Below are 23,873 nucleotides of genomic sequence, written 5' to 3'. Positions count from 1 at the left end.
AGGATATTTTTGGTTTGGGGTTTGTTTTTTTTAATCACTCATTCAGCGACCTGCATGCATATTACGAGTGGCATGCCACACTCATATCAGTTAAGATTACTCTAGTGGGCAAATATTGAAGCATATTTTCCACTTTAACCTGCATGTGCAGTTTGATGGACATTTGTGCAAGTATTGTAGCAAAAGCAAATAAATGGCAGGAATAGCTGCGGAAACAGTGGTGCTCAAGCACATAATGAAAAACCCAAAGGAAAGCAAAGTTTTGAGTGCGTACTTTTGCCTATTAGCCCTGGAGTCACATTTAGCCCTGCAGAGAACAAAAAAAGATCTAAACTGACTGTTTACTACTCAGACGACAGCCTATTAAAACCACCCTCGTTACTACAGCAATAGTACATATTTACAGGGATTGTGGCTGATTTTGATCAGCCATACCAAGCCATGCCTCAACCCATTTCATACTGATTAGAGTCTGGTCATATTTTAAGTGTCTATGAAATTATGCAAATGGAATCTGTACCAGAAAATCAGATTGCCAGATAATTGACCATTAATCTTTGATAAAAGTTTAAAAAAATTAAAGCAATCAGAAATCAGCTTAGCGTACAGTCTCTTGGGCCTTATTTTGGTCTAGTAAGTCTGTACGCTAAGCTGATTTCTGATTGCTTTAAGTTGTAAAAATTGCTTTTTAACCCACAGATATCAATGAGATTGCACCTGGTGTAAGTCGGGGCTGAATTTGATCCGCTGTGTGCCTTAATCACAGTATATTTTTGTTAAAACCCAGTATTTGTGTGGATCTGTGGATACTGATTTGTTGAAGCGCACGATAATCTCCCCCTAAGCCCGTCAGAATACAGCAGGTTAATAATGCTGTAAGTAGAATCCAATTTATTCATAAAACACCGGAACGCTTTAACCAAACTGTTCTTTTGTGGCAAGCCCTCTCCTGCCTAGCTGCGGCCAGACAAAGGCTCCTGCTGCAGCCAGTGGGAAAGGGGCAGGATAACAATAGCACAGCGTCTGTCACACTGTCCGTCTGTCTGTCCATCGGGCAACTGGTTCCCTCTCCATCCACTGTTTTGCACAACCAAAGGCACCATCGTGCCCAATCCCACGGTCCATGGCACCTGCTTTGGGAACTAACTATGGCTCCACATCCATAACCATTATTTTGATAAGTGCCCTAACATTTTTGGTGGCAGCAGGAGAGCGTAATCCTGTAACAACATTCCAGCCCATTAACATTGTCTTTTAATTAGCATATATAGCACTTGCTGGGTGTTTATCGGAATTCAATGAGCACACACTGTAAAACTTCCTTTCCTCTGTGACCAACAAAGTAAAGTAAATAAAATTCCCACATGCTTTAGTGGGAAGTTAGATTTGCTTTGCACAGACTTAAGAAAAGCAAAGTATTCCCTATTTAAAGACTCACTGTGTGAACTGTTACAGCCCATGAACTTTGGGAAACCCTTCACCTTTTTGTGATCCCACCTCTGTCAGCATCAGGAACCCTTGCCAGGAATCACAGCCATTTCACATTCGGTGTCACCTCAGCACAGGACAGAGATGATCTTACAGGCAAGGGCACTACAGTCCAAGTAAGAAAAGGAAGACAGAATGGCAGAGAGACGGACACCAGCCGTAATGAGGAAAGACTAAAATCATACTGGCCAAAATGACAGAACCACCCAAACCACCACAAAGGGATTCAAGTCGAAGAGGACACTCAGGTTACCTCTGATTAAATTAGCAAGAGGGTGGTTTATTATGGAACTTTGATTTTTCATTAAGCTGGATTTTAGGATATTAACCAAATGAACGCATACAATCTTGTGCTGCTCATTTGTATGCAGGGCCAGAGAGCTGTTCACAAGGCAGGGGCACATCCCATTCTCGTGCCCTCACCCTTCTCCCTTTTCTGGAAATGGCCACACGACAGAGAGGGCCATTGCTCACCTGTTCAGGTCATTTAGTTCTGCCAAGGCCCAAGATAACTCCTCTTTCTAGAGCTCCCCTCTGCAATCCGGCTCATAAACACAATTTCAAAGCAGGCAGGTACCACAGTTGCCTGCAACCCTCATCCTCAAAGGGCAGGTACCCTATCTGTGTGAGTTATCCGTGCAAAAACACATGCAGGCTACTGCGGGTAGCCCTTCTATGATCCCCGGGGAACGGAAAACCAACCAACCTGCAATGCAGGCTTCAGATTCATCCAAAATTAGAAGCTTTTGATAAAAATACTGGTTAAGATAATTAATAAATTGAACAGACTACTGGGAAGGAGGTCCATCATTCCATGTGCTGTAGGATTCCTAGAAAATAAACTACCCAGCATGCTTTAATTCAACTGAGAGCTCATGGGTGCTGCAGTGAAAACATAAATCCAAAATCTATGCCCTGTGTTACACAGGTGGCCAGTCTAGCTGCTTACAACATTTCCTCCCAGGATAATAACGTTACTTTGCTGATGTGATGAAATTTTTGCCAAAACCAGAAGTCCAATCACCTTCAGCTCCCAGGGATGTTGCAGTAATGAAGTCTGCCACAGGCTGGTAAGGATCCAAAAGTTATAATATTGTTGCTACAGCTGTACCAAATTACACCATCGCACCTCAACGGCATGGGTAAATGCAGTAGCCAAAGAGCAACAAAAACTCCATGAAGTTCTATTTGGGATGAGCTATCCAAAATTTCTCTTGGGCTAAGATACACCTGTGTAAATCATCTGAGCTACTGTACATCAGCAACAGCTTTGAGAAAGGCGGTTTTTTGTGCTTGAAAGTAAAAAGAGAGAAGGGGCCCAATTACTTGTTATAACAAAGCAGCTCAGTGGCTCCTGGAGGTACCAGCCTCTCAAGCAAATCCCACAGTGATGGGGGTGTGGCTGCTGGGAATGGTGTCTGGAGAGACTCAGCATGTGATGAGCCCCAGTGCTGATCCCAAAGCCGTACCAGGACAGGAATTACAACACTGCCATCAACTAAACACGGGAGATGGACAAAAGTTATGTGGAAACGCAAAGGAGCACTGATCAGTCCAGTGATGCATACCAAGTAGTGACCAGTATGGAGCCATGCGACTCTTTTACTGGGTGCCACGGAACGGGTCAACAAATGCACAGGTATCAAGAATGAGCTGCAAATGTCAAAAGGTTCATTAGGGATCACGGCTGATTTCCAGAAATTCTACAAAATACAGACACTGAAGGGTAAGACTGCAACTCCAAAGTAGGGGACCTGTTATTAGATTTCCATCTATGTTTAAAACAATTTAAAAATAATTGTACCATTACAGGTATTTTCAGGCAGCATTTTCTCATACGAACAACAAAGACTAACAGGAAAAACACTGTCAAATACTCCTGCAACCTCAACGCCTTAGGGAGGCAACTGATTTCAAACCATTTTCTCCATTCTCATCAATATGACAATTGTATCCCATCTCTGCTGGATTTTTCCTTTCACCTTCCTTCATAAAATTGTCCACTCAACTTTATAGCACTGGTCTATGCACATAATAGGAGGTGACTGTCTTGCTGATGATCTTCCAGTGCTTAGATGACTAAAAGGCAATATAAACTAGTGCAAAATGTGATGATCCAGTGAGAAAGAAGGCAATTCAAAACTGAGGTAGGATACGGAGTATGTCCATCTAGTTCAGCACAACTCACCAACATCAGAACATCATTTTCACTAATGGCAACAATCTTGGCAAGATTTGACCTGTGAGACTAGGGGTAATAAATTTGGGTAGGAGTAACCCATGGTATCTTGTTTTAATTTTGCAAAAAAAAGCTTCTTCGTTTCATAAAAATTCAGAGGGACAAATCACCTTCATCCTCTGCCATGTAGCAAGGATGTAACAGGTAGTTTCTGCTGGCCACTTGAAAACTGAGGTTATGAGCCTCCATGCACAGAGTGTAAAAATCCATCTCCAAATGCTCAGACATGGCAAAAATAATGTTACCACAACCACAGAGTCAAGGCTGTTTCTCCTCAGGCATCTCATCCAGTTCTAGGGCTGGGTTTCAGCTGGGTGGACACAGCGACTTGCACATGCTGCCCTCTGTCAACAGCGATTCTCTCCTGAGTGCTCTAATCGAGCAATTAATGGTTCTGCACTTCCAGATATTTTATCAGAGCAAAAAAGCCTCATCTAAAAGTCCTCCCTACTGATAAAGGACTATAAGACTGCTGCAGTGAGGCTTCAGACACTTTGAAATGTGCCTCAGGATTGTCAGGAAAGCATTCCTGGATTAGCAATGCAATTTGATCAAATTGAAAGATTAAAACTTTCAAAATTTTCACAAGAAAGTTACTTCTTGCTTGGCTGCTCGCATAAATATGCTTGCTCATCCCTTTCCTTTGCCAGTAACCCAGAGGTGTGTGGGCCTGGAATTTCTCCCCACCTGCTACAGCAAGACCACAGAAGTAGCAGGGCTATTGGCAGAAAGCTTTGATAGAGGAGGGGGAAAACACAAGGCTATAAAGTGAAATTTTACCGTCATAGGAAAAGGTTCTTTGAATTTACATAAATCTACTTGGCAGTGAATATGTTAACAGTTGACCATAACTGTTTGGAGAGAAACAAGCTGCTTGGATGCTGGCAGCTAAAATACTGCTCTATCCAATTCCTACCATGCCAAGCTCCTCCACCCTCTCTCAGAGCAGCATTTAGACAAATGCCAACATTTTAAAATTAAGTGGCCTCGTCATTATTAATTCATTTGGTATTCATTGTAACAACATTAATCATAGTAAACTGCAGCAGCTTTATTACACATGTAATGTGCAGTTTCCTAGAATTTCCCTGTAAAATCTCTGACATCGCTAACAATGTAAAGACAATGAGACATTACAACCAAGCAAAACAATAATAAACACACAACTTAATAAATCATTATTCTGCCCACAAGTATGTTAAAAAATAAACTCATTTCAAAACTAGAGGAAAAAACAACATCCGATAAGTGACATCAGTGAGTTTGAGGCTTTTGGTTGCAACAAAGAAACAAAACATCATGCTAATATGACATTTACAAATAATACCTAACCGCAGCCTAATTAACTTATTGTGTGCTTACTAAACTAGCATACATATTATATTAGAAGAAAAACACTTATTTGTTCTGTTGCTAAGAAACTTCAGACATTTGCATATTTAACAAATTGTTAGAGTGTTTTTAACCAGAACCCATCACTATTTATAAAAGACAAATTTAAAACATGAGATCAAAGACACAACATTAATTTTTCTTTTGTCAACTGTCTTTGTTCAATGGCTCAAAGAAGCAGTTTTATAGCTGGCTGATACATAATGAAACATCTGGTATTATTCTGAATTACAGCAGAACCCACTAATAGTCAAGGGCTTTTCTTTATTTCTCATACACCAGTCAATGCACTATAGGGACCAATCCAGCAGCACTTGAAGAATGTGTCTTTGAAATCGGTGCAAGGTTTTTCTGAGTAAGGAGTTCAGGATCCATCTCTAGAATAAGAATACCACTAAATTTTTTCTTTTAAAGTCTCCAGATGTCAGCCAACTCTAATTGGTCTTGTAAGTTGTGCAAGAGCAGGAAACAAAAGCACATTAGGGACCAAGGCAGTGAATAAAGCCTGAGGGTTCCCCACTAACTGGGAGATAACAGTGGAAGCCAGAGCCGTGACATTGCCCATGGATCCCATCTGCTGCACGCCAACTCGTGGCTCCCTGGACCAGAGCAGTGCTGGGTCACTATTTTACACACTGTGAGCAAGGTCGTTTGCCAGCTCACCGGGGATCAGCATAATGATTAGCAGACCTTGAATCCCCTTCTCCTACCCCATCTACACGAGACTCACTAACACAGTGGGAGGCCTGGGCCAGTACACTGCATGTGGTATCTCAGGCACAGCCACATGCCACTGAGTGCGCTGTGCCAATGTGGCCAGATCCTAAAATGCTCTTGGGGTGTCTCTACCCTGCTCTGCCACCTCCAACATACACATATTCTAGGAGGAGCAAGATGAAAAAGGAAAGCAAAGAGGCAATGGAAGGAAATCTAAAAACTCAAGAAGCTGTAACAAAAGCGAGGTCATCTCAGAGTTGCTACCCCTGGGCTTCTTAAAGTGGAAAGGATGTCATATGGAGTTAAAGCTTTCTTCAGAAAGCTATCCCAGGGACTGTCATCCTAGAGCTGCTTTTTCTACCTACTAAAGGAAGGAGGTAGTCAGGTGTCTCCTTCCTCCCCTATCCTCCCTGCTGTGCTCGTCTTGCTAAAAATCCAGGACCCAGGAATTCCTGTGGCAGGAAAATATCCTGCTACACTCTTGGGAAAAAGCTCATAAAAATTGTACTTCCTCCTCAGTCAGCTAAATACTTGGATTTATCATCTGAAACAAAGAACTCTCAAAGAAAACGTGACAATTAAAATCGCTATTTATAAGAGTAAACACTGAAAAGATAATAATTCTGCTAAACTGTAGCATTAACCAAATGAAAGTAATAGTTACCTCAGTCGCTAACAGAGGTTTCTGGAAGATTTTAAAGAGTTCCAAGAAAAAATCTCCTTGCAAGGGTAAACAGTTTGTAATAGCTTCTGTAACAATCATGTACAAACCTTATTAATTAAAAGTATCAAGTGAGCAGAGTACAGGCAGCCGTTTAAGCTGTGCAAGGCTGAAGACAACTCTGCTGTTGAGAAGAGCTGGGTACGATAGCAGCGCCAACCCCAGGTTTGGATGCGACCAGCTACAGCTCTTCCCTGCGCCCAAAGAGCTCTCACCTATGGTGTACAGAGGGGAGGCTGCTGAAAAACACAGCGTTTTCGCCAAGACTCGGCAGGCCCTGCCAGCTCTCTCCTAGGGGAGGAGTGGCTCATACCAGCAGCTCTCCTCAGCTCCCTGCCACATCGCACAAACCGCCTCGCAGCCGGGAGCGTGTTTTTCAGTGGTCTCCACCACAGGAATATGTTACTTCACACTAAGGGGTAGAGTTGGAAGAACGCGTACAAGAAGAACATACACATTTTTAAAGCCTTTGTGGGTTCAAAACATACACAAAAGTCTACAGCCTGCAGTCACATTTCTCTGTTAAAATTTCAGGCAGAGGCTGTATATGACATGAATTCATCTGTGACTCTGCTGGCTGGTTAAAAGCTCAGTTTTTCCGTGAGAACATCCTCTGCACTTCCAAACTGGCACCTATCTGCGTTAGTTAAGACGAAGCAAAATTTGTCCCAAAAAGCTTACCATGCTAGAAGGTGTGCCCATGGGACACTGTCAGGCTGTAGCCAGCTGGGCACATTCACGCTGGCTTTAATCTGCCCCATCAGTGGCCCATGGCTCCATGCCTTCACTGCTAGTAACTTATCTTCCCTTTACCCATGTTGCCACATTTGCATTGCAGCAGTAGGTACCTTTCATCCCCAGCAGGCAGCCAGTGTTATGAGTACTCCTGGATTTGTTGCACAGACTTATGCTAAACAGGACGAGATTGCAATTGCCACCAAGGCAGAAGAGTGCTGCCCACAGTCTTCTAATTATGAGTAAACAGCTGAAGTTCAGCTATATGACAAACAGTTGAAAATTGGGCATGAAATGGGAAGTGCATAGGCTTAATAGAAAGCAGTGCCAACAGTCTCTGTACTTAGAAAACACACATAAATACAAAGCTTTCACTAACAGCATCAAGTGCTGCAGTTTCTATTTGAGACAGAGGACTCCAGTTGTAGCCAAAACCATTTCTTACATTCCTCTGGGACGCAAAAGGGGGCTGGTGGAGGAAAGATCATCTAGGGGAAGTTCTGCTGAAAGTAATAACAATAATAATAACAACAACAACATGTTGGTACGTAAAGACACTCCCAGAAGACAGTCCATAAACCATCAAAGCCCTTTTGGTGGAAAGTGTCAAGGCTTTGCAGTCAGCTGTTATGGGATGGGCTGAAGCAAAGCCTGACTGAACACCAAAAAACCCCATTTGCTGCTTCCCCCGGTTCCGCCTGGTGCAAGTACAGAGCTGCCTGCTTCTGCAGGTCTCAATTGCTCTCCCTGGCAGGGCAGCTCGAGAGGCGCACAGGGAGTTTCAGGGACAGCCGAATTCCAGGCATGCGCTGGACACACAGCCAAGTTCTACCAAACATCCTTAATAAGAATGCTACCCCCCTCAAAATGACTTAATCCAAGTTTTATGTTACAAACATGCAATACCTCCCCGCTGGAGCACTACAGCACTAACCCAGCTGCTTTCTTCTTTGCTTTCTTCAGAATAATAAAGCAAGTCAAAGGTATGTTTTGAGCTTGACAGATGGCTGTAGCTGGTAGTGGCACCACCACCAGCATCACAGTAACCAGAAGGGAACAGAGCACCACAAGAATGAATTTGAGAAGTTCCAAGCACTTAATTTTGCATCTTCAATACACAACACTCACTCACTCAAACATATTTTGAAAAAATAAAATAAACCTGATCTATTTCAAGAATGCAGATACAGAAGTAATCATCTTCCAGTCATTTGGTAGGGAAAGTAGGGTTTCGTTTTTCAAAGAGCTCTAATTCCTACTAACTTCTGAGCACTGTGATCTCAGGCATAGTTCTCCACCCACAGGCACCTTACATTAGATGATAAATTTCCCTTTTTAAAAACTTACTGGATCCTTATTAGTACACAAAAAACAAGTAACTACTGACTTGGAAGCAGCCTATGGCTTTGCCTGTCAATAATCCACTTTATCAGACCTTGAATACAGAATATACATTTCACAGAGCTCAAAAATATACATTCCCTAAAGTGACCATAATGGCACCTTTGTGATAGTTCACCATGGGTTGTGTTACTTGTTTTGTCAGAATTCCAACCTTCAAGCAATATTTTTTTTTTAAGCTTTGCTGAAGCTCCCATCCAGGCATATGAATAAAGGTATAAAAGAGCTTTATGATCTTCTCGCTTGTTCTCCCTCCCTGAAAGAGTATTTCAATGATCCAACTTTATCTGCATAATGGATTTGCAGCTCTTTATGACAAACACGGTAAAACTTCTTCATATAACCTGTGTGAGTGCACAGCCTGGTCAGGGGCACTGATGCAAGGGATGGCGAATTGTCAGCCAAAGGTCTTGTCTGCTACTTATGTCCCCTAGCTCCCTGTAATTCCTCCCATCCTGTATCAGCTAAGCCATATTTCTCTTTCAAGCTTCTAATTATTATAGACTAACTGTTATTATTAGTCTATAGGCTTCTAATTATTATTAGACTTTTTTTTTGCACTAGCTCTTGCACCCCTTAGGTAGAATGAGTGCTTGGGTGTGACCCTGCCACAGGAGTGGAAGAAGCTCTGGTACGGTGTCCTTGTGACAGTAGTGCAGTGTATTGCTTCTTGAAAAAGGAGTGGGATGACAAGCTGCATTTAATCAACTTTGAAAGAAAGCCAAAAATCAAATGTCTGTAAGACTAGTATCAAATACTTGGATCCTTTCCTCCTAGGGTAAGACGGTGTCCAGTGGAGAAAATCTCACAGAGAAAACCAGAAACTCTGGAAGCAAATTCAGATGATGATATTGAGAGGTACTCTTGCCAATTTAGGGCTTAAGCAAGGAGTGGGCTGGGTCTGCAGAGGGTTTATGTGTAGGTCAGACAGGGGCTGCTGTCAGACTCCTCCAGGACGCTGGCAGAGAAGTCTTGCCAAGACAGAAATTCATCACTGCACCCACTGATGGGTAAGGAGGGAAAGTCCACAAGAAAGCAACACAAGAAACGCTCCCGCAGGATCCAGTTTGGATGGCTGGGACTGAGACTCCACCAAAGAGCAAGAGGAAAAAATTATTAATAACTGTGACTGTGGGCACTCGGACAGTATTACATGGTTCTCAACATGTGTACTCACCAGTATGGCCAGTCTCAGCAAAAGCCCAGCTTTCCACCAGCTGGATTCAACACTCAAACACATCACCTAGAGCTGTCTGGGTGGTTTTAATTTATCCTCTCAGTGCTAGCGTGTAATGTGTTTTTAATGGGGGGCAGCGCTGCAGGGGCAGAGGAAAGCGGTGCCGACGGGCTTTTCCTAGAACTCTCCCTCTTTCCTAGAACTCTGCAAGCTCCAGGGTAATGGCACTGAAGGCTGCGTATGGTATTACCAGAAAAATCACAAAATGCTATTTGAGCTTTCACATTTTGACACCACACAAAACTGGGTCACCAAAATCCTTGCATTTGGAGAGCCACGCTTACAGTGGCAGAGAGAGAGGTTTAAGGAGATGAGGAGACTTTTATACTACACGTGTGCAAATTGTAGTAAAAAAAAATCCCTTGGGAGAGTGTGGAGAGACGGAAAGGTGAAAAACAGTTAACATAAAATCAAGTTAATTGCAGGGAAATCACTGGGCTATTTTACAGAGGTACTCTTTTCCCACGTTTATAGCTATGTCAGTACACCTCCCCTAGATGACACCTAACACAGTACTGCTCTGGCCGTACCACCCTCTCAGCCAGTTACCACTTGTGGGCTATTGCCCATTTTTAGACCGTACGTAACTTCCATAGTGCCTTGTTTCCCCTCAAATAAAGATTAACTGTTTGCATACATGACCAATTCCACAAACGGTCCAGGTTTCCTGGCAGAATGTTTTGGCTCAAAATCCTTTATGACAGGCTTCCTGCAGCTCCCCATCAACCCAAACGCTTACTAGATTGTGCGAACATTAAAAATGGAGATGATGTAACTTGCAGTCCACATACAAGGTGAGTGTTGCTGCTCCTCAACCATTATCGTATGTATACACTAAAAGGTATTTTTATTGCCATTGGGAAAACTCACTGTTATGGAGTGCATAAACAGTTCAAGTTTTGTGTTTGTTTTTTTCATTATGAGTGGCTTCTAAACATTCTTTCCTCAAACTTGCTTTCTGTAAGTGTTCGAGTCAGGACAATTTGATTACTTGGCTGTTTCTAGGCAGTGGGCAGCAGGGCATCAACAAGACAGAGACAAGCCAGCTAAGTCATCTTGAATACTTGCAATTAAACAGTCCCACTGATCATTTATCTCTAATTGTCCTATCATTACCCCTCCCTATTTTTATTTATGCAGTTTATTATGTCATTCAGCTTTTCTGAAGCTTTGCAGTAAAACCAGAGCAAATATAACTTCATATTAAATCAATATATTCAGTGGTCATTTGATCATTTCCTTTGGCAATATCACATGTATTGGAGCTAGAAGCTACAAGCAAGAGAATGGCACTTCTTGTTTGGAAATGAAGAGCCATGTTGCACGTTTAAAAAAAAATCATAATGAAACCTTCATTATAGAAACATGTATCTCACCATCCATCATCTTCAAACATGCACGCTTGGAAATGAAAACCTGCCTGCATTTAATTTGATGGGCTGAGCATACAGTGCTCCCATCTTGTCGGGGGAGGGGAGCAGTACTTTATTCATTCACATGCCTGAAAATAGACAGGTAAATTTTGGAGTGTCATCTCACCTCGAAATCCTGGAACCAGTTATTTGAAAACAACCCCAAATCACGCGCCCTTGTTTCCCGTTGCACTGAGGGCTCCATTGTTCCCATTAGTGTGGCAGGGGGTTTTTGCACTGCGCTCCCCTCCCAAGCTGCATGGCATCTGCTACAGGGGGGTTTATTTTCTTTTTTATTTATTCATTTCCCTGATTTTGTTTCTAATCTCTGTTTCTTTGTGGTTTCCTGGAGTCGTCCTGACAAAGCCACATATGCTGTTCCTGTCCTTTATAGCACTGGAGGGCACTGCAGAACACATGAAATTTGTTTCTAATTTTACATTTGCCAAAAAGCATTCCTGGGTTACAAATACAGGCCAGCAAAATTGGTAGGGCCTATCCCACTAATGCCACAAGACAAACAAAGCCAAAAGAAAATCAAAAAGACTAAAATACAGCACAAATATTTTTGCACTTCTTTTAGCTTGTGAAGCCTTTCCTTTTCCCCCTCCTTCTCCTATGTTTTACCCAAGCTAAGCTTTCTGGTATTACATATTTATCTGTTTATATTTAGGAAAAAAACCCTACAATACAAGAAAATGTGAAGGAACAATTCAGTTTTTCCTCTTCTGCAAGACTCATACATAAGGAGATGGCTAGAAACACCTTCAGCCCGAAGCACATGGAGGATGACTCCCCCTCGACCTATCACTGAAAGACTGAATGTTTCAAGCAACTTGCCAAAATCCTGATACTCCAAAATCAGTTTAAACTCAAAGATTGATCTCAGCTGCATTGCTTCCATTAACATATGCAATGTGCTTTACAGCAGCTATTTCTTCACATCACCATAGTCTCCTAAATAACATTTTAGCTCAATTATCCTGAACTTTGTAACCACGGCAGGGCAAGCCCCGAGGTAGCCTCAATGGCAGTAAGAGCAGCACCCCAGCCGGGACAAAGCTCCCGGAGCAGCAAGCCCTTCGGCAAGGCCAGCTGCGGGCCAAGCACCACAGCCACTGCCCTGCTGATTTCTGCCACAGGTTCGAAGTTCACGTTGTGCTTCAGTGTCTCACTGCTGTCCGGATTTGCTGTACGAAGTTTCAACTACACGTAAGCAGCAGCTCCCAGCCTGGCTCAGACTTCACGACTGTAAATGTCAACAGACCACAGAACACAACTCCGGGTTTATTTTCATTAGTAGTAGCACAGTGTCATGGTATTTCAATGCTCTGCAAGCGCTAATTAAAGACCTTGCCATAAGGAACTTGAAAGAACACTTCAGAGCCAGATCCTGCTCTGCAGCTCGGGTTTATCAGATAAAATATAATAGCACAGATATTCCAGCACTACAAACCACAGAGGGGACTCTTGCATTTTCACACTTGCAGAATTTTGCACTAGATAAAAACCCACAGCTCCTAACGGAGAACATCAGATCTTGCCCGGCCTGGACTGGAGGTGCCCACCGGCTGCCCACAGGCGTGCTGGCTGTGCAGCGCCGCTGTTAGGGAGCCAGGGCTGCAACTAGAGGCATGTTTCCTCCAGCAGCCAGAGCAGGTTGGACGGTTACAGACAGGATCCAGAGCAGTTGTCACCATCTGATCCACAAAAGCCCATGTCACACAGTTAAGCCTCAATTCCTTCCACTAAAACACACTGGGTGAATTTTCGCCTGAACTACACAAAATTCATCAACTTGTGCATGATTCTCATTCAAAACTTCAACCATTCCCACAAAATTTACCCAGATATCAGTATATGTCATCCATCATCTCCATTCAGGACTAGATCTGAAGAGCGTGCTGCTTTTCAGATTGTATTACAGAAATTGTACACAGCTGAAGTGAAAAAACATTTTTTTCAGTTGTGTTTGGCCCTTCATGTTCTAACTTCCCCAGTGATCGCTCTCAGTGAGACATTTCAACTATGCAGACTTACTAGAGACTAATCTGCCTGCGTCCGCACATGCACAGCATATCTTGTACTGTACAAATGTCTTTTCCAATATGGATTATGGGCTAATAAGCTATATGGTTTTGCAAATCTTCCTGGCCTTTACTTTTTAGCTGTTATATAAGAATCATATTTCCTAAAAGAAGAAACATATGGATTGTATCTATCCAGCACTAGATGATCACAGGGTCTGCTGTTGAAATGTATTTGGAGAAAAATAAAGGCATCTATGGGAAAACTGTGAGAAGAATCTATTTTTTGCGGGGTTTCTGCTGTCTGGAGTGAAAAATATTAAAGGGAAAAAATTTTAAAGGGTTTGTGTTGGAATAAGCTGACCCTACACATTCACTGTTTGTGGTTTTATATCCTTTAAAAAATATTTTCACTGAACTTCTAAGATTCTGAAGTAAAAATGTTATTTCAAAATTCCTTGCTTGGAAAATACTTCAGGCTTTTGGGAAAAGGAACTTTTTGCTTGAAGCATTTCACCCAAAGCATTTCTCTTTCCCTTCTGTCACTACTGCATTTTCAGTTATTTTACACATTGTTTACTCTAACTAGCGAAAAAAACCCCCAAGCAACCCACAAGCAAGTCTAGTTCTAGTCTCCAAAAGACAGATTTTAAAAAGATGCAAATATCAAGACTTTAACTTGATTTTTATCAGTAACTACCCATTATATGCAAAGCCTTGCTGGTTTAAACTTTTTATCCTAACTTTGACATAAATATATGCCCTTCTGCTAAGTTCATCTCCATTTTCTTATCCGTAACAGAGGGATAATAATACTGGCTATACTTGCCTCAGTGGAGGGGATTACTTGGTATCTACATGGATCCTGCCCATATAAAGCACAATGATTATTGCCTGAATGTCGGTATCTCCTCTGCTAGCCTTGAAAAGTATCATATGCCTTCCAGCCTCAAAATTAAAAAACAACTTCAGTATCTAAAATATTTCATTCTTGCTACATCACAAAGAAAATCTACAGTCAACCAGGAAGTTTGCAGAGGGCCAGTGCAGAAGTGCGCAGCACGCTAAGGACACAAGCACAGATTACGAGTCCAGATAAGCAAGTTGCTTTATTTCTGAGGTGAGCAGTGCCAGACCACCGGCACACAAAGCAGTATGTTTGCCGTATTTCAGTGACATCACAATGTCCAGTCCTGTCTGTTCAGAAAAAAAAAAAAAAGGTAAAAAATAAACCAAACAAAATTACACATTTCCCTTCATACTTGCCTACTCATCCTACTTACTCCATCTTCTCTAACAATTTGCTTACAAATTGTACCTAATTTTTTTTAATAACATGCAAGTTATCACAGTCTCTGTTTTTACATTTGCGGCTGTAGTTCCAGCCTTTATTTTGGGTGCTCAGCTCTTTGTCAGTTTACTGCAGGGCTGAGATATGAAATGCATATATTTTTTATTGATAAAGATAAACATGATTTGTAAGACCAATCAAATTAACAATCGATTACACACTAATGGGCTCTAATCGATACCTTAATTTAACTAAAAGGGGGGGGGGGGGAGGAGGAAACATGGAAGAGTAATTTAAAATAACAGGACTGTTCTCCTGATATAAAAACCCACAGCGTATAAAATAAAACTGAGCAGCCCTTTGTGGAAGAATGCAATATCCTCTCTCTCGTTCTCTCACCTTGTTTCTCTGTGTGATGTGGCGTGTGTTTATTAAAGAATAAAAGAGCAATTATTACATTTCCAGCAGATCGCAGGCCCCGGCCGGCGCGGCGGCCGCGGTGAGCAGTGCCAGCCTGCTCTCTAGTGTTGCTGGAGGGGTGCGGCAGCCGCCGCGCACCCCGGCTGCGCTTCCAGCTGCACCCGCTTCAAACACAGCCCAAGCCTAAAGAATTCCCTTGCTGTCTTCTGGGTGGTAAGGAAATCTCAATTATGCACACGAGAGATGCGGTTAGGGGAAAAAAGAAGAAAGAATGTTTAAATTGTATACGTAAACTGTTTTGTTTTGCAAGCTGGAGTAAATCAGCCCATTTGTAGGGCATGTTTATCTGATCCACTCAACAATAATCTCTCTCAAAGAACAGTGGCATTTATGCCATGCAAAACATAACCAATCCCTTAAACTCAATTAAAGTATTAGTGAAAAAATAAGAATTTTTGCTTCTGGGCGAGTCACTGGTGCAGAATGGCACAATGTCACGCTGCCATCGGGGATCGAGATGAGAGAATATGCTGGGAACGGAGGTAAATACAGAATCCCCCCTGCTCTCTCTGCCTTCCAAATTCAGCCCTCACTTGCAGCCCCATAACATTAATAGAGGTGCCATGGTCTAAAAATAAACCAACCAACTCCCCTCATAAAGGGATCAAGAAAGGAATCCAGTCCTTTTAGCCCCAGCTTCCTAACAGGAGGTGCAATCTTGCAGGCTGATGCTAACAGAGTGTCACGCGGACCCTGGTGAGAATTTGCGTATAAAGAGGGGGCACAAGCAGACAAGCAGCTCCATCACCCGGTTTTGCTTTGGATGACATAGTTCAAGGCTTGTATGTTCAGCCCTTCTCAGCTCTTGTAACACAGGGCCTTTGTGCTCTTAAGCCTTGTTACACATACATAGAGTGAAAAGGGAGACGGTCCCAATTCACACCACGTAATTCCAAGAAAATTCAAACAGAAGCAAGGGAGCTGTTACAACAGCACACAAAGTTGCCATCTCCTAGAAAAAAACCTTAGAAAAGGCAGCAACTGCATGTTACACATTATGCTTTGGTAAAGAGAGCACTTTCAAGACACAACTAGTTTTGAAGAAGAGATGTTGAGCTCAGTTCCGCTTATGTAAATCAGGAGAAATGCAAGTAGAACTACTGCCGTTTGCTAACACTAACACCTCATGTCCAAGACTTCACTGCAATCACAATAATACAGCGTATTCTCCATAGGCTCGCAGATCAGGAAATGAGACTGGATCAGATCAACTCTCTTGGTCTCTTTGAAAATTATTCCACTGATTCATTCAAACATCTTCTTTTGAATACAGTCAACAGCAGCTTTAAAAAAAAAAGAGTATCATGTCTAGAAAAAGAATTTTGCCAGCTTAGGCAAAGACATGAGTGTGGGTTTCAGTAGAGGCCAGCAAAGCCCACTGAGCGAGCTGGCAGTAGGGAATTCATCCTACTGACTAGGACGTGCTCCGATGAGAAACTCCTCTCTCAGCAGCAGTCTGAGAGTTACAGACACCTACAGCAGATTATCAACACTAACGAGAAATACAGTTCCTGGGCTGAAGGTGGGGGACTAAAACGGAAAGGATGCCAGTATAGTACATCCATAATCAGTGGTGCTTCTGCGAGTAGCGTTTCTCAGACCCTTCTCAAAGTTTCTTCTCAGTCAAATACCACTGCAGACATGCCCAAACACCAGTCTCCTCTTGGAGAGCAGAACTACCAAGTATGTACACGCTAGGTGCTATTACGGATGAAACAGCTACAACTGCCTGGGTTTCATGAGATGTAATCAAATATTCAGTAAATATCCAATGTATACCTAAAATCAGCTCAGTCTTGGGAAGCTTTCCCCGATATACGCACAGCTGCTGGAAAAGGAGGACTTCTTTCATTAATATTTGCTTCAGAAAATATCTAATTCACTTTGGCTGTGTTTATGTGCTTTCTACAACTACAGCAATAAATCAGTGCGCTGGGACGACCATTTCACAGAAAAGGAAAATCTTAGGTGGGTATTAAACAACATTCATTCAGAATGAACTCCAAAATTATGAAATGAAAATTTGAAGATTGTCTGGAAAAAATCTACCCATCTAGATGGTGAGAACAATATGATGTTAGAACTACAGATATTGAAGACACTAGTTTTGATTAAGTGCAGCCACAAACTATTCACAGCAAAATATTCACAGCCAGTTTGCTTAGAACAACCTAAAATAATTTTGCTCTGTAGTAACAACTGTCCTGATATGCAAATAAATCATTGTTATTAATCACCTCAGTTGTTCATGGGCAACGGGTGATCAGATTCAGAAACTAAATTTAGCAACTAGTGGTTTAGTTTAAATTAACTTCTCTTGTTAGTTAGTTTAAATTATTACAAAGGGTACTTAAAACCCACACAGACTTGCAACCATGCAGGCAAAACAGTTATGTTTAAGGTAGATCAATCTCTGGCTGTGCTGGGTAATACCCTGCCTCGCTCCAGCTCTGCTCACTGGGCACATTTTACATTAAGTTGTTTTCATACCTGAAAAAATGAGGGGTTTATAAGCAGGGAGCAGAAGACTTTTGTTTTGTTTGGTTTACTGCTAGACCTATGGGGCATTATTTCGGTTTCTCTGACACGGGATAAACTTTATTGATGTCAGTGAACTCTGAACCTGTAGGTACGAGTATTTCCAAAATAATCTCTTTGTATGGAAAGTGAGACCAGTAAGGATCAAGCAGAACGCTACAGCATAAACTTGATGTGTCTTTTAAAAAACATCTCCAGTTAGCAGGAGAAAACATTTACAATCTGCTGTTTAAAAACAATTTACCAGTGTAAGTTTAAAGAGAATTAACTTTTTCTTGAATACTATTTTATATACTAATGTACATTTACACTTTTACTAAATTTATTAAGCTTTTTTGAGTTTACCTGAAAGAGAGCTTTTCACAACAGCTCAGCCCTAGCAAGTAGTTCAAACTCTAACAGCAGCCATGGTTTTAAGAAAGCCTCCGCCGCAGTTCCTGAACCCCCCCAGGTTTATTTTCAGGTAGGGAAGGCCAAGAACAGCCTTGTGTATATATACTACTTTCATGGCAGTACTGGAAAGTTAAATAACCAAATGCATTTGCTCCCTGCACACCTTAGCTAGGTACCAGGAATACACTGATTATTTTTCCCAAATCGGTTAGTACAGCGTAACACCACTTTAAGGCACTTTTATCATTCATTCTTACTGGCATCTGTCTTCAAACTTGTACACTCTGACCATCTATGTGCCTTGAAGCGTTACTTCAAGCCCACCAGGCCTTTCAAATCACAAGACTATCTTTGCTTGCTCTTTATGATGAAGATTTGTCCAGTTTCATTTAATTAAGCATAGCAGAGCTAAGGCCGGGGCCAGCAGCAAAGGAGGACTTCAGACCCCAGAGGAGTAAGAGATCCCACGGACGAGGCTTCGGCTAAAGCAAAGCAGCTGCATTATTCTGCAGCTCCCTCTACTTGCTGCATCCCATCATGGCAGTGTGACAATTTGCCTCTGTAACATCCCAATCACTTTCATAGTCAGATCATAAGATCAATACAAACAACAAAAAAAAGAGAGACATGTACTGCAGTAAGAAAAGCCAGGAAGTTCAAAGTTATAGCTGACAGTCTGGATTTAACTCTGACTGATCTGGGAAACAAAACAGAACTAGAGTGGTGATGTGAACGAAGGATGAAGTGTCAGTGTAAAGCACTTGGTTTTTATCAATCCAAGTCAAGCCCTTACAATGATTAAACCCAAATTTCTCATATTACATAGAAAAAACAAATAAAATGGAAGAAATAATTATTTCAGAAATGTTTACACAAGAGAGAACCCCACAGCTCTCAAATGAATCCATTGGTAATTTAGGCACTTAAAAAAATTAGAGCAGTGCATTCTGTACGTGAGAGTAGCTTCTCTGAGTACGTGACGATACCCAAACTATGTTGCTTACAGCAACAGACCAGCACTTCCCTTCCAGTTCTGCACAATTTGCCTGCGTGTACAGCATACAGCGCATTTTGTAAGTACAAACAAAACAGCAAGTAACAGCTAGTCACAAAGAGAAGACCAAAACCCACACTGCACAACAGCCATAGCAGAGAATGGCTAGTTCTTCAGATACTGAGATTAGCATCAGTGACACACGGTCTCAGTGGGCGCATACTGCTTTCCCCAATCACTGCTACCAAGCCTGATGAACCTGCCAGCAGAAGACTTTTCTCTTACGGTTGCTCTGAGAAAGGAGATGATCAGAAATTTAAGATTTAATTACCGCACTAGGATCTGGGGGAACGCCTAGGATCACTGAGTTTAGAATCAGATCCCTTATTAATTGCCTACACGAGTGCAGCAGCTCTGCACATACAGTAACACAGTGCTCAGGATGCCCAGCAGCCTCCAAGCACAACTCTGGCACGTTGCTCTCTGCAGCTGCACCATCAGAGGTGAGGGTTCACTGCTTCCAACTCATTGTGTTCAGGTGGTGATTCCACCCAAAACCACACCCTCAAATTTTCTGAAAACACAGACACAGATCCCTACAGATGAATTTGTTACTTGGTTTTCCAGAGGTAGCTTCTGTGCATTTCACAAACATTTGGATCATATATTAATTACTTAGCAAATAAACTCCTTTACTATATTGATGGGAAGAGATAAAAATCATACAAGTTTTTATTGCATCTGCCTCAATTTCACGTGGTTAAAGGAATCTCCTGAAAGAGTCCATTGAGTTTTATGATTCAATGAATATTTATGTTGTTTTAAAGAAAATGTGAGACCCTTGTTTTCCAAGATTAAGCAACAAATGTCTTATATTTCAAATGAACTGCTAAGACTTAATCCTGCAATTCTTTTCTAATCTGAGCAGTCCTAAGGACTACCATGAGATCAAGGACTCCTGATAGGAGCATGTTTGCAGGGTCAGAGCTTTCATCTTGTAGAATGCAAGCAGCCAGCCACCAGGTGAACTCATTTTGCCAAATTTCTAATCCACTTGAGTATCATGGGTTTGAAAGTTCAGATTAAAAATAAAATAATAAAAAAAAATAATCAAAGTTTATTGAATTTCTTTTCCACTTAGACAATGAAATAGCAATAGAGAAGATGAAAAACGTGTTCAATGAGAATGTGATGAAATATGTAACAGGACCCAGAAATGGGGGTGCTGCTCTTGAGAGTAAAGCAAGTACAAATTGACCCCCTTACATGTTTCCCCCTTAAACACAACATATGTATCCATATCCAGTCACACACACATACGTGAAATGCCATTACCTATGCAAGAACTAGCTGTCAGTAGGCTCCTTCCCTGCCATGATACCAATAATTCTTCTTCTCTTGCTGTTACAGCAGCCCTTCCAGACAAGGAGCAATGCAGTGGTGAAGGACAGAGCTACTCTGCCCTACACTTGGTTTTCCTTACAGTTATCAGGGGGCAAGGAAGATGAGAGCAAAGAAAGAAACTAAGTAAGTAGCTGTACCTATTTCTACCTTGGTTTCTACAAGAACAGGAATCATGCAGCATTGATTAGAGGCTCTGACCAGACCCCTACACCCAAGAGCCCTCCAAGGAGGACCAGAGCACTTCATGAGGAACTGGGAACACCTTCATTTACGCACTAGACCCCCATGGAAACAGGCACAAGACCATCTCTGGCACCAGCCATTGAGGTCCCCCCAGTCAGCAAATTAACAAAAGGCTCTGCCACACCACCCCCCTGAAAGGGGCTGTCACCCATTCCCCCCTAGCAGTGGTCCCCAAGAGGGGCTCTGCCCCCACGATGCTGGTGGAAGCACAGAGTAGCACAAGAATCTCTGAGAACAGACTCGCGCAGCAATAAAAATTTGTAACAGGGCTGGAAAGCCTTACTTGGGGAAGGTGGAGGCAGCGGCAGCACACAGGGGCACCTGGGGACGGCTGATGGAGACAGTCCCTTGCAGCAATAAGAGTTGCTCCTACTCCAGGTGTGGAAGTTTACTGTAACATACCACACTTTTTTTAATTGACACTTCCTGTAAAATTTGTTGTCCCAGATACAATATTTGATTTTAAACCAAACATTTACATGTTCCTATCAGTTCAGCTACTTGTTCCTAAACTGAAATAAAAGGTATGTTGTAGTCAACTGTAATAAATAGGCTTTTACAGGTTTTGGTCATTGTTAGAAAACTCACTTGATTATTTGGAAGGTTTGCTCTGAATTGAAATCATTACAAACCTTATGAAACCAACAGAACTGTGATAATTTCTGAGATTTTGGTGTTCTTTGGCCTTTTGAAATCCAAGAAGAATTCATAGGTTGCTTAGTGTGAACACAGCACCTGAGTTTGTCAGTACTGCTCCTCTGTCTGCAGACTTAGACTGAATGCACAGTTGTGATTGCAGCTGGATCACAGGGTAAATTCATTAATTAGAGTACCCAATAAATTATTATTGCTATTGTTCAGTTGTTTGTCACCACCCAAAATGGTCAATAATGTCAACAACAGAAAATAGAACATGGCAAAAGCCAAGCTAAGGTCACATAAATTAGCTGAGGAAAAAGCTCAGACAAAGATAGCAGCAGCGGTGGAGTGAATGCAGGGGAGCAAAGAGGATCTGTGTATCATGAAACTACATTCAGCTAATATCTCGAATGACACTTTACATGGTCCTGCTCAGCAGTAGCAGGAGGGAACTGATGTTGGCTTTTCTCCTTAGCCACCTGCATAAGAAGCCAATATTTACTGCGAGCTGAAGGAGATCTGGGCCTTCTCTGCAATATCTAGGTAGGCTAGACTCATCTTTGCATGACTAAAATTAAGGTATCTGTGTAGCTGAAAAACATTTTTCCATTTGATTTTGCAGATGTGGCTGGAGGGAAACGCTCCTTTGGAACATCAAAGCCTTTCATGAATATATGTTATTTTGGTAAAGATCCTTCGGTAGTCAAAAGTTGAAAAAGTTTAAAACAGTAATTTTGGGGAGGCTTCAGTTTTCTTTTACTTTTCTTTACAAGTGTTTTCTATAAAAGAAGAATCCAGATCTTGACACTGAAATGAAACATTTGTTTTAATGACACATATTCATAGGTCAAAAATAATTTCCCCTCATAATCCACTTCACCTTTTTTAAACCCAAGGGGTTTTTGCCCTGAACCAGAATTGCACAGAATTTTTAGACTGCTGCTGAGGCAAGACAAAACCCAGTTTTTCAGCCAGCAGCAGCAATGAGTCACAATTCAAACTGTTGCCCTTTTTCAACATGGAGTGTGACACCTATGTCTGCTTTTATTTAATATTTGTACCATCTTCCTCCATATCCACTTGAGGTGGTTCTTGTACTGAGGTTGTGCCAAGCAGATCACAATGCAAGGGAAAGCCTGTCTGCTCGACACTGCCTTTCCTTCTCGCCCCCTTCCACCAGTGTGGCCTGAAATGCAGGCTGTCGAAAGACCCAACACTCCTGGACTGGTTCAGGTCTGAGCCCTTGAAGGTTTGCTCCTCGCTGCAGTATTTGAGTGCTTTCCACTAGCACAGTTAAAAGTAGAGAGAAGCAGGGAGGGGAATTGCTCCTGCAGCTGCAGGGAGCTGTGGCAGGGAGCTGTGGCAGCCAAGCTGCAAGGAAAGCTGGGGCCCAAGTGGGGCTGCTCCTGTAGGATTTTCAAATTTTGCAGATACAGACGATATCCATGCCTAACTTTATGTGATTGAAAATTACCAACGAACATTAGGATCAAAAAATTTGATGTATGCATTTTAAGTTTACCAAGAAGAGGTTTTTTCCCTCCTATCAGCTGCATTCCTTACGGCTCCCAGAAGGAAACGACCTTTCATAGGCAGAACTAGAACAGCCTGTCATAATCACTCATACCTAATGATGGATATTTATTGCTATCACCAGAGACTTAAGGTCTAACAATCCCATCATATAAAAATAAAAAAAAGAATGTAATAACTTCACTGATCCGTTGCTGCTAAATCTGAAGTACGTGCAAAATTTGGATTAATTCACACGTTCAAATTGATAAAATACGTTGGACTGACCTCAGTGGCTGCAGCGTGGAATATCTGGAATACTGCATGTATACACAAGCATGCATTTGACCATATTTTTTCTAACTTGCTGCCAGTTTGCTTCAGTTTGTTTCCACTAAGCTTATGCAAGGTTCATAACTGTGTTAAATCATTAGGCCAAACTTTGTGCATTTCAAAATCCTGCCCATGCACTACAAATTCAAACAAATTTGGGGGGGGCCTGAGTTATTTTGGGCTGAGAATTTGTGAGTGTTTTTTTGTAAATATACAATAGAAACTATCTACTAGGCATTCACCTGGCCCTACCTGCTTTAGCAGGGCAGAAGCCATAGCCCTGCTCTGAGCACAGCAAGCCCTTCCCAGGCACATCCGAACTTGAACAGCATACACCGGATTCCTCCTGCTGAACTGCACAGAAGTATTTGTATGGGTCATAGTGACTTTATGAAGATGTTCTTTTTTAAATGGCAGATACAGAAACAATGTTTTAGACAACAGCACCTTTCAGCTCTCGGTCTTACATTTTAGATATGATATTATATATGAAAAATTTTATACTCATTATTCATCTATCTAAAGAGCATACTTGGGTATCTGGAATAGTTTGGGCTATTGACTGATAAAAAGACAGTGCATTTGGAAATATGGATCTGAAAAAATTAAATAAGAAAAGAAGTGGAAGCAGGTATATAAATAACAAGGAACAAAATAAAACTAGATTACAGATAAGA

The sequence above is a fragment of the Leptosomus discolor genome, chromosome 8, assembly GCF_034619465.1.
Source record: "Leptosomus discolor isolate bLepDis1 chromosome 8, bLepDis1.hap2, whole genome shotgun sequence".
Taxonomy (NCBI): domain Eukaryota; kingdom Metazoa; phylum Chordata; class Aves; order Leptosomiformes; family Leptosomidae; genus Leptosomus; species Leptosomus discolor.
Note: the sequence above shows the minus strand (reverse complement) of the source record.